The sequence below is a fragment of the Galeopterus variegatus genome, unplaced genomic scaffold (assembly GCF_000696425.1).
Source record: "Galeopterus variegatus unplaced genomic scaffold, G_variegatus-3.0.2 Scaffold87, whole genome shotgun sequence".
Taxonomy (NCBI): domain Eukaryota; kingdom Metazoa; phylum Chordata; class Mammalia; order Dermoptera; family Cynocephalidae; genus Galeopterus; species Galeopterus variegatus.
Window position 1 is genome coordinate 772608 of NW_007726198.1, and position 13401 is coordinate 786008.

Here is a 13401-nt window from a genome sequence, read left to right on the forward strand (position 1 = left end):
TCCTCTCATAGTCTGTTTTGTCAGGGAAGCCCATGGGGTAATCATTTGCCCTGTGGGGTCTCATGACTGAGGCGTGGAAAAGTAACAAATTGTCCTCTGCAGGGAAAATGGAGTCATTTTGGTTCACAGACCTAGTCTTACTCGGTTTCATTCCCCCCTGAGAGATTTGTTCCTCCATATTCTTAAGGAGAAGGGGGCTGGAGGTCTCTTTCTTCTGAAACTGCTTCCTTCTGGCTGTGGGCGTAGTCCTTGCCTACATTTTGGAGGTATAAAATCTCTCACTGACTCATCTAGTTATTTATAGGGACTTAGTTCCTCTCATGAGAAGTTGGGTTGGAATTCCTTGGGTTATCACCATCTTTTTTTTTTTTTTTTTCCTATATAAAGATGACCGGTAAGGGGATCTCAACCCTTGGCTTGGTGTTGTCCGCACCATGCTCAGCCAGTGAGCAAACCGGCCATCCCTATATAGGATCCGAACCCGTGGCCTTGGTGTTATCAGCACCGCACTCTCCCGAGTGAGCCACAGGCCGGCCTAGGGTTATCACCATCTTGACATGGAACTGTAGCCTGGAAGATACAAGCTTTTAGAAACAGATTAAAAACACAAGTCTAGAATTGAATAACAGGTGTGTCAGTGTTTCTTTCTGAAAAATAATTTTCTCTCTACAATTTTCCCAAATTTACCAAAGGTTTCTATGGCAAGACTAATTCATTTGCAAAATAAGTTTAGTTTTTGGCCAGATTATTTGCATAAAGTGCAGCAAGAGTAATGGCTTCTCATCTAAGCTCTTTTTGAGTTGGCTTTGCTGGGACATTTATAAGGAATCTCACATTAGACCTTTAAAAGCCTCTCAGGTCTTAGGAAGCCAAGCCAAGGATTTGACTTACTCTCTGATAACCTGTGTGAGTTGAGTGAATTCCTCTCTTCTGGAGGTCCCCAAAATATCAAGTTTCTGGCCTGTCAGAAAGTTACATTCTTTACTTACCAGAAGGCCAGGAAACTTGTAATCATGTAGACAAGGTATCAGGCCAGCCTCTTCAAGGGGCTTTTTATTGGCTCCATAAAATCGCAAACCTCAATTCCTTAAGGCAGCCTGGTCATGTCTGAAAACATGATATTCCAGTCAAAGCCTTGGTAAAATAACCAGTGTCTTCAATTGTGTCCTATTACAAAAATAACAGATTCTTATTAAACTTGTGCAAATAACTGTATTGCCATAAAATAACAACACTTGTGAATAGTTTTAATATCTTGGAGGGATCAAGTAGAGAGAAAAGTAAATGTTTCAATTTTTGCTCATAAACACGTATGTCAGCAAGCTGTTATACCTTAAAAGATTTTCTTAAATCTGTAAAACAAAACATTAGGAGAAACAGCAGTGTTTTAAAATAAAGAAATTGTAAAATCCCATAACTTTTTATCAGTTAATTCAGTTTTAGTAATTAACTTTTTTTTTTTACCTTGGTTAACAATTTCATAAACCTATTAGTTTTTTTATTAAAATTTTAGAAATTCAGTACAATGGTATAAAGTCAAAGTTGTCAGGAATCTGTACTTGTCAGTTTTTCCATGAAATTTTCCTGAAGACAATACTTTTTATAAATGAACTAAGATTATGACTGATAGCATTTATACCAAAACAGAGATTTTGAAGAACCTTACATAATTTTGGAGCATATTTTAATGTAGCTATATAATGTATCTATATAAAAGAGGTTAAGCATCATTTCTTGTTTTAACTATGCTTCACATTTAATTCAGTTTATCAGACAAGTTCAATTAGTTTTGATATCTCTCTTGTATAGGTCCTTTGAGATGTTCCAGGGTTCTTGGAACATCTCAAAGCTAGTTTAAGTCAAAAAGACTTAATTTTAGAATTTGGTTTTGGGAAGTTTGTCAAGCAAAGGTTTGAAACTTTCACTTAGATAGGATCACAAATCATTATAAAAATCAAACCAAAGTGACAAAGGATTGCAAATGCAGAGAGCACAAGAAATTATCATGATAAAACAAGAAATAAGTTTTCTAGGCCAGTTACCTAAAAGATAAAGAAAACTTCTTACAAATTTTTATTAAGAGCAGTTAAGTGCTTTTAGGAAATCTGGCTGTTCCAATGCAGGAGAGTAAACTCTAACTCTGTATCAGAATACTTTTGATATTAATGTTTAATTTTTTAAAAAAGCTTATACATAATTTGCTTTTAATTCTAGCCAAATTTTAAAGTTTCTATTATAAATTAACTTGTACAGACTATTATCATGACTTACTCAGAATTTCTGTTTTTGTCCTACACTTCCTACTTTCTAAATAGCCAGTCATTTTACTCTCGGACAAAAATACACTGTACAAGATGCTTTCTCACGTAAAAATATTCTCTTTCCTTATGGCCTTCCTAAAAACAACTACATCTTTATATCCATAGCTTTCTTCATAACACGTCTGTTTTTACACACCTTTTTTTTCTGTCAATTTTAAATTAGCCTCATTTGCCTATAAATTATATAGAGAAAGGTTTTTCTGGTTTTGGCTGGGTTCACAATTAAAAAGCCTCTAGCAAGGACAAATATAATCCCGTTTGATTATTAAACCCAGGCAAAGATGTATGCTGATAAAAATATATATATATATATATTTAGGCTAGTAAATGGGGGTCCATTTGTCAGAGCAGATTATACAAAGTCCAATTTGAGTCTTAGCTATTTTTTTTTTAACCAAATAAATATTTATAGTTTTCCAGCCAAAAACTTGTTGTGTTAAGAAGTTCCAAAGGTCTCTGACAAAGGTTAAAGTTATGAGGCAGCAATCTTGAGTTTTCATGACTTGTAGAAAATATCTTCTATTTATTGTTTACATTTTATTATCTCTTCTTAATATTACATGAAAACTTTAAGAAGGAAACCAAATTTTACTTTTTGTATCAGTGTACTGTTAGTATTAGAGCTAATTTTAATAAAAACTTATAAACAAATCTAATTTTAGTTTTGACCACACAAGGTTAGTATAAACTTTTTACTAGTTCTTATAAACCCTTTATTTTTAATTCAGACAAAAAATTCTAACAACATATTACATTTTTTATGTTTTTAAGCAACCTTTACCAAAAAATGTTTTTTTAAAAAATATTCTGTTAAAAAAAGTCTTTATACCTAGCAGTTTGAATTATGTGTATTGACTATAATTGACTCATTAGCTCCAATTTCAGTTACAAACCTATGAAACAAGCAACTTTAAATTGTTTTATATTAATATTTGTAGATAAAAACCATTTCTAACTTCTGAAGAGACATGTTTTAATTTTAACAGATTCAAATATATTTAGTTTTCTTTGTATAAAAACAAAACATCAAAATATAAAGATAAACTTATATTATAACTAATGTTTTAGTATTTTATTAATATAACACAACTTTAAGATTTCAAATTACTGAGAACAAAGTTTGAAATTATGATGATCTCATTTATAAGCATTTAACTCATTTATATTTGTCTAATTTTTTTTTTCATACCAAGCTACGCCTTTATTAATCAATATTAACTAAGACCTTTGCAATATTGGACATAGGTCTCCTTTTGCTAGCCATCCTGGGTCCCAAGTATCCACATGGCATACACAAAGATAACATATCTAAAGGATATTGTTTCTCCCAGCATGGCTAGGAGGCAGAGCTGAGAATAAGGAGGAGACCTTATTCTGTTTTGTCTTGCAGCTGGTGGCCCATGTGCTGTGGACATATTATGTCCTTTGACCTTACCATGGCCAAAATATTTAGTGTCCAGAATTCAGAGGCTTAAAACCAAAGACAAGCTAACAACAAGACGTGAAGGGCTATGGGAGAAGCCCAGTAGCCAGTTCTTTTACAGATTTTAGTCCTTAAACAAATTAAGTAAGTATCAGACATACCACAAAATGTGTTGACCGAAAGATAAATCTAGGCAAAAGGTTTAAATTAAATTCTGAAAACACATCTATTTTATCAACAATTAAAAAAAAAAAAAAACTAAGTCACATAAACTTGGAAAGTATGCTTATTTACTCAATGAGCATGCATTACTTGTAAGCCAATTTTGTACCATGCAGAGAATACAAGCATGTATAGACGTGAACATGTAGATATAACATACAGCTTACACACATATATATACAGACATAAACAACAAAAACAAATAAGGATCTCATAGGTTTTGTTTACATTGTTAACGAGAAAGATAAAATAGAAAACTCACTAGTTTAAAAACGACAGTTGATTTTACATTGCATTTCTAAAAAAAAGCCAAAGCTTGTCTGTAAGGCCTCATCCTGTTTTAGAAAAAGCAAGGTAACAAATTTACACTGCAAAGCAAAGTATGCAAGCCTTTTCAAGGAGATGCAGGGAAAGTTTTCTTCTTAAAAAAAAATGGCATAGAACTCTACCATAGGATTTTGTGAAGAAATACATAGACTAGCCTAGAAGAAAATTTAGAGGTCTGTTCAAAATAACCATCTGGATGCCAGAAAATTTGAGACCACCCAGTTAAACAGGTTGCTTTAGTTCATTTAATTTAAAGTCCTTCCAGTTACCTAAAATATACCCAAGGGGGGATTCAAACCATTGAGGACAATCCCTATTACAAATTTATATAGTTCCTTCTTTAGCCAGATCAAATAGAACAAAGCTTCTAAAATATTTTGCTGTAATTTAGCTGGACATTTGATTTGTTGCACCTTGGCGTTGCCTTTTCCCAATGATCTTAAGGCCAAAAGGCACAAATTGGATCGTGACCCCTAAATAGTAGCTTGAAAAGCAGGCCGAAATAGTTGCCACATATATAGACAAAACACTCATGCATATGCACACACATACGTCCTAACGAGACATCTCAAACAAATTGGTCAGTCTAAGTTCTAACTTGCCATACTCCACAAGTGTGGTACCAATCCAAACATCCTAACAAACGGCATGGAATAGAGGGCATCTGTGGCGTGCATACCAACAATAACTTACCGACCCAAGGATTCATATTGAAACTCTTCCTTTCGCAACAACAAGGCAAAAACTGGCAGCCAACACCATGGTAGAGAGAACAGGAGAATCCTCAGTGTTAAAAGAACATTGGCAGCCTCTTAAGAAAGCCTCAAAATCTCCATCATGGGATTCGCTTGCCAAGGGCAGCTAGGCCCCTTCTGACAGCACTGGACAATCTCTGGAAACAGGACCGGGTTAGCCCATCTTGCTTCCACAGCCAATTGCTCTAGCCATTGGGATTCGGGGAAAAAGTCCAGACCACTAAGGGGGACATTCCTGGCTTGGCTCGCCAAATTTGTTACCAAGAGGCCAGGCTCGGCTTGCCCTCTCACATTAAACAAATGACCTGAAAGTCCAAAAGTTGATGCAAGGATTGGAAGGTTTATTCAGATTACTGGTACTCAATTAAATGTCTAACCAAGCAAACAAACAAAGAGAAAAGAGGAGCAGTGGGGTCCAGTTTAGCCTAGTCCTAATCGATGGGGCCAACCTATTCCATTAACAGTAATTGATAAAAGAAGTTCTCCCCACTGTTTTCAGCATAAAGAAGAAAAGTATCAACTAGATTATATCAGAAAAACAAAGCATAGCCAGGAGCCCTACAGGGTGCACCTGTACAGGAGTGGATACAATCCAACCAAACAGAAGAGGGCTCAGAAAATCAGAGAAGGTAAAGGGAATAAAGCATTGCCTTGTCAGAATTTAGGCCAGGGACTCCAGGGGAGATCTACCAGCAGCAGAGACATGGGAGCAAAATAGTCTTAATGGCCACTTGCCTCTTGCAGCTAGAGTCCTCTCTGGTGCCCAGAGCTTTCCAATTTTGCCAGGGATTAAGTTAGGCTCTCAGATTCCAAAGTCATAGAAATGAACAATGTATCCGACAGTAAAGCAAGCAATGCTTTATTAAAAGATGAGATAGACTTATGCATAAGGGGGTAGCAACAGTAAAGCTAGCCTCCCCAAGGGGAGCTGTTTAGGGTCTTTTATAGGGAAAGGAGTTAAGGGGTATAGACCAGCATCACTGGAGGTGGTCTGTTCAGTTCTTCCTGGTTGTGTCATGAGTGTATGCTCAGTAGGGTCATTGTAACAGTCACCTTGATGCTTTGTGCACAGATGGGAATTCCTAAAGGGGTCTTAAGGCTAAACTGCAACTTTTGCAATTATGGTAAACAAGTCTTGGGGAGGGGTTTTGCAACTCAAAGTTTCCTCTCTTATCTCAGTCTGTTTTGTCAGGGAAGCCCATGGGGTAATCATTTGCCCTGAGGGGTCTCATGACTGAGGCGTGGAAAAGTAACAAAGTGTCCTCTGCAGGGAAAATGGAGTCAGTTTGGTTCAGAAGCCTAGCCTTACTCTGTTTCATGATAATGGACCATGCTATTGTCTACACAGGAATCTTTAACAGGTAAGGTTCAGTCAAGGGGAAAAGAGTCAAAAAACAAGCAGAGGGGATTTTATTGAAACCGTCAAAGGCAGGGTAGTTTATAGAGAAAGGAGAGTAGTGAAGGAATATTAAGTAAGGGAACTGCAAATATTTGTACTCAAGAATTGTACCCAGTAATAAACACAAAATATGCCTGCAAAAATAAAAATAATCCTATATTTGTCATCTAGTTAATTTTTCAAACCATGAAGAAAAAAACGATGTAATATGAAAGCACAAAAAGCATACATAGGGAGTGTTCCTGGCAGGAAAAACAGACAAAAGCCTAGGTGATTGTGGAGAGGTAACATAAAGAGCAGAGCTGATTCTTAGCTCAGATAACCAGCGTAAAGGAAACTAAGAGTAAGCGATACATATGAGAGAAAGCAAAAAACAGAAAGATTAACATAAGAGCAAGGAAAAATGTGGCTTATGAAAGCAAAGAAAAATGAAACATAAAAAAAAAAGACTACCTGTAAGAAATATAATAAAAGATAAATATGAATTAGTGCTCTGGAAAACTTTGGGCAGCAAAACTATTTATACTTTACTTTTCATTGTGCTCAATAAATATTGAATGATTAACCTAAGTTCCAATGTGAATAACAGCCAATTGAAAATCCAATTTGCCTTTCTCTACAGGAACTATATCCTCTTTCAGAGAGTCCTGGATATATTTCTTACTTTCTCTTACTCTATTTACATTTCTGATAAATTTGCTATCTTATCCTTAAAAGTTATTAGCTACTTTTCACGAAACTTTTCAAAGGTTACTCAGCTACCTGAGAGTTGATATAATCATTTATTCTAAAAGTGAAAACACTTATCACCTTTATTGTAACTTTTTAGAGGAAAATATTCTAACAATTATGCAGTTCATGACATAGAGAATAATCTAATAGAAAGAGGGTGAAGAGTAGCAAACAGGGGATCAGGGGATTCTATTCATAGCAGGAGTGATTAATCAAGTGAGTTTAAAGATGACTTTTTAATACTTTGGAAATTATGTTTGATTCATCACAACCACCAGCAAAATAAAAATTGCTCCAGCCCAGAGAATGACATTGGAATGAAATATAATGGTGCCATAGAATTTTTGCAGTTAAATCCATTAACTTTTTTACTGTTGTTTTTTTCTCAGGTTTATGTAAAATAAGAGAAAGTGTCCATGTAGCATGTTAGTTTGCATCTCATTTGGCCTGCCACTGAATTACTGAAATAACTGAACTTGGTATACTACCCATTACTTTTTCTTCCATTTATGATCAGTCCATTGAATTAATGCAATTATTACTTATAACCAAACCACAGTAAGATACGTTCATTGGATATAGTCTTGGAGTAAATAACAACTCAAAGAAATTTGTTAAGATTCAAACAATGGTTAGAGGTCTTTAAATTTCAGTCACTAAACTTCTTGATACAGTGCAAGTCAGAGAATGGTGTTTTAGTTTGTTCTCTTCTAACAGCAAAAATGAATATATGGTCATTGAAAAAAAAAGTTAGAAATATGGCCAAGCTAAAAAAAGAAAACAAAAAACACTCAAAATTCTAGTTCCCAGGGGTAACCAACAATAATATTTGGTAGTATATTCTTCTGATCTCTTATCTGCTTATAAAATATTTTAACAAAAATGGCTTCTACTATAGGTGTTTTTGTTTCTTTTTTCTTCCTTAGGAATAACATGAATAATATGTGTCTATACAAAACTAAATAATAATTTTAAATGACTCTAAAGTATTTTATCATATGCATCTTGCACATTTATTTAACCAACTCCTATTTGGGAATATTTGGGCTATTTCTAAATTTGGACTATTGTGGTTAGGATGAATACCTTTGCAGTTAAATCTTAACATTTAGCCTTAGTTTTTTCATTTGATAAATGGTGCACATTTTAAAACTTTTTATACAGTTTGCCATATCACCATGAAATCAGGTTTTAGCAATGGTTAAAAATGCCTCAAAAAGGTAATTTTTGAAATAAACAGACAGATTTTTATGTCTAATATCAATAATGAGAAGAAAATATACTCTATAATGACAGTTTTGATTTCAGAGAAAACAAGTTTCAAAAGAGTCTTCCTAAAGATGCACAATCTGGAGATATTGAACTTAATATTGGATTAGATTCAAAATATGGAGTAGAAGATCTTGTTGCAGGTAAAGGTGCAATTTCAGGATTATGGCTTACTTTGCCCTTAGATAGGAATACAGAATCGGTAGTTCAGTAAGAAATCATAATCTCTCATGGGATTTTCCATGTCCCAAGATTTGTGATGTTTGAATTTCTTTTTCCAGGGGTGAGATTACTGTGTCCCTCAGGTTAAGGGTTAGCTTAAACCAATACTGTATATGTACAACAAGTTCACTCTTTTGCCATTCAATTACATTTCTCCTCTGTAAAGTACCCTTTTACTCTTCCTTCTACAATAAGTACTCAGGTTACTCAGGTTAGATGAACACACACAAAGAAGGGCCATTATGCCTGTACATTTTGTAGACTATACTCATAGTTGGTCTTTTGCTTTCAAAAACCTTTACTTAAATATTAAATTATTCTGTAAAAGACTTAAAGATTTAAATAGCCGAACTCATATAAAAAAATGTCTAATATGATGTCAAACTGAAATAAGTTATGTGTTTGATGTATTTTGGGTTATTCTCTCACTTGTTAATAGGAAGGAATGTAATGTGTTAAATAAAAATATTCCCTTCTCTAAAAAATTCTAAAATTGATTCATCCCATAGAATATTGAAACTTCAAGTGCCAGTAAACAATAAAATACTCATCAATAAATTATTCTAGGCCCCTTTCCACCATGTGAAGCTTCAAGGGGAAGATGGCTGTCTATGAACTGGGAAGTGGGCCTTTACCAGCTACGAAATCTGCCGGCACCTTGATCTAGGACTTCCCAACCTCCGGAACTAAATATGGTTACAAATACCTTTCCACAGGAAAACTTCTTCATGATGAAAGAAAGAACCCAGATTCACATATGGTGAACTCATTGAAATGTACATGAAAGATGGAAAGATTGTGCCAGTTGAGATAACCATCAATTTATTGAACAGGGAAATGGATCAGACAATGGCTGCCAAAACTCAGAAGAATAAATTCTCAATTGATAGGTTTCCAAGAAATCAAGACAAACTTCAAGGTTGGAACAAGACCATGTATAGGAAGACAGATATATCCTTTATTTTGTTTTTTGATTGTAATAATGAGATCTGTATTGAATGATGTCTTGAGAGGAGAAAGAGTATTAGTAGGAGTGATGACAACACAAGGAGCTTGGAAAAGAAAATTCAGATTTATCTTCAGTCAACAAAGCCAATAATTGACTTATACGCAGAAATGGGGAAAGTCAAGAAAATATCTGCTTCTATATCTGTTGATGAAGTTTTTGATGATGTTGTGAAGATTTTTGACAAAAAAAGGCTAACTCTAAACCTGAAAGCATTCTTAAAATCATGCTTGAATACTGTCTTGGTAGCTGCTATCACAACGCCTTTTTAAGGCAATTTTAGTGTTTCATAATTACATCTCAATTAATGGCTGGAAAGTATATAGTAAGACTAAATTTTTTATGTTTTTTCTTTTTTTGTTTCCACAAGAGTAGACAGTGAATTCAGGTTTAACTTCATCTTAGTTATGTGCTCACAAAACAAAGAATAGCGTCAGCTAGTTTTTTTTATTCTTGTTCAAGAAGATTCATTTTATAGTTTGTGCTTTATGTGAGCAAAATTTTATAATATGCATGTAAATCCCTTTAGTAATTACATGTTAGGATTAGGGATCCCCACTTTCTCTTTTTCTTACAGGTTTTAAATTTCCAAACTTAAGTGAATTTGTGGACCCAATTTCAGAGGAAATTTTGTGTAGTCAGTTCTCACACAATGTGTTCATAAAATGAATTTCTAGCAGTGCTTTAGTATTTATCAAATAACTAACCATTTCCCGTAGGAAGGTAAGAAAACTTAGGCTTTATTTTACTGTAACTTGTACAAAGCTGTGTGACAGAGCATATAGTCTTTGCTTCCAAGGTTTCAGCTGGGGACACTGGGGTTTCAGAGCCTGGCAGAATTGTGAGCTTTAATCTTACATAATGTGAGGGTAGGGGGCAAGGATCACATCTAATGGCTTGGGTTCTTTGTACTCCATTAAATAGGGTTATTCATGTTTAAAAGGATCTTAACAAAATTCTTAGCTGTGGAATTCTTACCTTGAAATGTGTGTGCTAGATTTATGCTAAAATGATTCAATTACCATTTTAGTAACAGTTCAAAGATTTTGTTTGTTTTCTAGGCTAAATATGGGGTTAGGATAAATTAAAAGAAGCAATCTAATGGTTAAATTTCCCATTTTATTTCTTGAATACTTTTTTCATAGTTATTTGTCTAAGAAGACTTGAAAATCATTGTATTTTGGTAAGGAAAATAATAAATAAGCCTTATAAATGAAAAAATAAAATAATACTAAATTATTCTATAATGTGATTTCAGTTAATATAGGATTGTCTCCCAAAACTTTCACTAAAAACAGTTAAAAACTGGTACTTATAAAATTTAGAAAACAATGGACCAAAAAATGTTACATTTATATAACTAAATGTTACTTTTCAATTAAAATGCACAGTAACAACAGACATTATTAAAGTTTCTTCGTCATTTTTTTGAGACATTGTAGCATCAGGCTGCATATTTTTATTTTATAGCTCATACTCTGAAGATTCATGCATATGTTATTAGTCATTTTTAACATTATATTAGGATAGATATTCTCTTGGATCTGTGTATAACCTTTGAAGTTAGTTTAGACTTTGACCTTGAAAAACGTATTTAAGTTGTCTGAAACTCACTTTTTTTTTATTAAAAAAATTCTAGTTTCATGGCTTCATGACAGGGTTTTGTGAAGAATAAAGTCTGATTAAATGAAATAGTGCAAGTATAAAGCAAGCACAGTACCTGGTTCACCAGTCTATTTTGCTTTTCCCTTCATACTCTCTCTCAGTACATAAAATACTTAGAAAAGAGACATGCCAAGTATTCCCCCTTCTCTTGGCACACAGACTCCACACTCAGGCATCTCTTGGCACTGCAGTGCAACTACTGAAATTGCAGTATTACTTGACCCCATTTTGAAAGTGATGTGAGTTTCTAATTGACAAAGATATTGTCTTCATCTTTTTAAAGAAACCTAATGGGGCTTGAGATTAAAATTCATTTGAACAGTATAAAATCCTACATCATGAAAAGTACCTTCCAAGAAAATGACATACTGTTTTAATGCAGAACATCAGTTTTTATGATTTCTCACAATAAAATTATACCTTTTAATCCTTTTTTAAAACATATTGGCTTTTCAAGGACAATTATATAAATACATATGCATGTGTGCATATATGTGTGTATGTGTTTACGCTTATGTATGTGTGCATATTTTATTCCTTTATTGTTCATCATGGGTCTGTATTTTATACTCATTTTATATATCACTACTATGAATAACAAGTTCTGCCATCTTTGATTTGAAACATCTACATAAGGATATTACTTTGACTTCTGCCTGATTTTCAGTACATGAGAAATAAATAATTATAAGATTTACACTAATTACAAAGAATTTGCCTTCTATTATTTCAATTGTTCTATCTTATAAATTATATAAGTATTAGGGCTTTATATTTACTGAGTTTCAAACTTTTACTTCCTCTGGTTTCAAAAAATATAAAACATGTCAATGACTAGAAGCTAAGCTCTGCTTTCATCTAAATAAAATCGGCAAATTGCTTTCTGCTTCAGATTCTATCACCAAATCAAATTAAAAGTACATGGCAATATTACTCCAGATTAGTTAACACTAACCAGTATAATATTCAATAATATTCAATAACAGCATACAATCTAATCATATAAACAAAATTCCTTTTGTACAATTACTGTTTCAATGAAATGCCTATTTGAAACCTGGAGATGTGCTAAATAACAAGATAAATAATAAAAAAAAAATATGTGACATGTCAACTACCAGGAATACAAAATAAGGTGGGCCTTATTCACTTTAAACTTAAAATAATCCTAAGATGTAAGTCAACATTAGAACAGCAATTAATGTGCAAAAAAGAGAGCTAGAGAGAAATATATAAAGCAGATTGTTCATTATGCTTTCAAATAAGTATCATTTGCTTCTTAAGCATTCACTGGAAAATATACAATAAGGAGTCTGCTTTGTTTATAATGAGATACTTGTGCAAACAATTGAAATAAAATTTTAAAATAAAAAATAAACTTATATAGATAATTTAATATATTGCTTGTCATTTTATTTTGATAAATAGTTTCTGCTTAGTAAATAATGGATTCATTACATTCTCATCACTTATCAAAAAACTGTTACAGATTTATATTTATATTTATATGAATTCAGCTTAAAATTCAGTTGGAAAATATTATTTACAATATACCTCAGTAATAAACATGTAAAAGGTCTATTATGTAATTGTATAATGTAATTCACTGTAGGTATTTTAACATAGTATGCAAATTATTTTGAGCTTTGAAAAATGCATTTTCAGAGATACCGATGAGCAATGATTAAAACTATGCCACAGGACAGCATTTTCACTAATAGTTTCTGGGGGTATCAGTTGTGCATATATTGACTCTTTCAGTATATGTCCTATCATCCACATACATCCACATACCTCTTACCTCTTCTATATGCTAATCTCTTTCACATTAAATGATATTTTTAAATTATAGACCTTGGGAAAAAATCTGTAATTCTCAAAGACAAAACAATCATATCATATTTATAAAGATTTTCAGAAGTAAAGGATGAATAAAAAATTTTTTCAGACTTAAGCCTCGCTTTATCAGAAACTGTAATCAACCAGAACTTCGAGCCTTAAAAGTAACTGCTATTTTATTATTTTATGAATTTTATTCTCACCTCCATTTCCCAAATAAT

At 33.1% G+C, this 13401-nt stretch overlaps 1 pseudogene; it reads left to right on the forward strand.

The window, feature by feature from the left end:
* Window positions 1–6371: 6371 nt before the first annotated feature.
* LOC103596975 lies at window positions 6372–9948 on the forward strand (annotated as a pseudogene).
* The last annotated feature ends 3453 nt before the right edge of the window (window positions 9949–13401 follow it).